This window comes from Aulonocara sp. 'chitande type north' Nkhata Bay, linkage group LG22 (assembly GCF_057382095.1).
Source record: "Aulonocara sp. 'chitande type north' Nkhata Bay isolate Kocher_YH1m ecotype deep benthic linkage group LG22, A_spYH_male_GT1.1, whole genome shotgun sequence".
Lineage (NCBI taxonomy): Eukaryota > Metazoa > Chordata > Actinopteri > Cichliformes > Cichlidae > Aulonocara > Aulonocara sp. 'chitande type north' Nkhata Bay.
In genome coordinates this window covers 926,053-927,064 of record NC_141364.1, presented here as the reverse complement: position 1 = coordinate 927,064, position 1,012 = coordinate 926,053, and the positions used below count along the sequence as shown (strand labels likewise).

General features: G+C 51.6%; 1 protein-coding gene across 1 annotated transcript in view; it reads right to left on the bottom strand.

Annotated features, from left to right (window-relative positions):
• Positions 1 to 631: 631 nt before the first annotated feature.
• Positions 632 to 1,012, bottom strand: part of LOC147303112 (cell adhesion molecule CEACAM5-like) — a 19,785-nt gene continuing 19,404 nt past the window's right edge. The window contains exon 10 of the mRNA XM_086279776.1: positions 632 to 1,012. This exon is cut by the window's right edge and continues 451 nt beyond it. The gene's annotated coding sequence lies outside the window, so the exon portion shown is untranslated.

Sequence of the window (1,012 nt, the reverse complement as noted above, 5' to 3'; positions counted from 1 at the left end):
TCACCAAACCTTCCCTCCAAAAGTCAAAGAATGTCCCCGCCCACAAACACCCCCCCCCCCCCCCCAACTCTTTAAGCCCCGTTTTCCCGTCACCTCTTCCCTGCGTGTTGAATCTTGCCCTACTCAAAGTTTCCTCCCTTTGTTTGTGTGCGCGCACTTCCACTAAACACTGCAGCAGCACTTTAACGCAGCGCTGCGACAGCCTGAAGGTAAAGCTGCAGGAGGGAGGCAGCCGGGGTTATGGAGGGACCCCTGCACTGTACCCGTGTGTGTGTGTGTTACAGCATTCATGTGTTTCCCTGTTAGTGCTTTCAGGGAGTTTGAGACCTGCTCTCTGATTGGTGGGCTGACAGCACCCCTCATTAATCACAGACTGAGCTTCCAGTTACTGCAGGTAATCAGAGTAAAAGTGAGCGCGCTCAGATCGGGCTGAGCTCCTGCTTTACACCAGCTGCTCTTTCTCTCATGTGAGTGGGACGGACAAAATATTAGAAACACCAGGCCGTGCGATGCTGTTTATCAGGAGAAGCGCCGATCGCAGCCTGCGCGATGCAGGACTGAGCGCAGACGCTTTCACTCGTGGATCGTGTGCACACCTTTGATGGGGACCGTCTGACCGGACTGTTGGCGATTTCAAAATGGAGCAGCCTGAGTAAACATCGTTCCATGTTTTATCTGAATGCCCGCGGTGGATGATGGCTGGAACAGGAACGTTATAAATGCTAAAAATAAACACTGCCAGGATAAACTGAGGTATGTGGGATCCCACGAAGCTTCCAGGGAAGCCTCTAAACCTTTACTTTAAAATGCTCTGCTGCATTTGAAATGTCCCCCATCACACAGGCCCCGCCCACCCGGTACAGACCAAGAGATAAACCAAACCGCAGCATTATTTTAACCCTGGAAACCTGAAATTTCTACATGTGTGGCCTCCTTTGTGTTTGTGATCAGCCAGGCATCACAGCTGTGTGTGTGTGTGTGTGTGTGTGTGTGTGTGTGTGTGTGTGTGTGT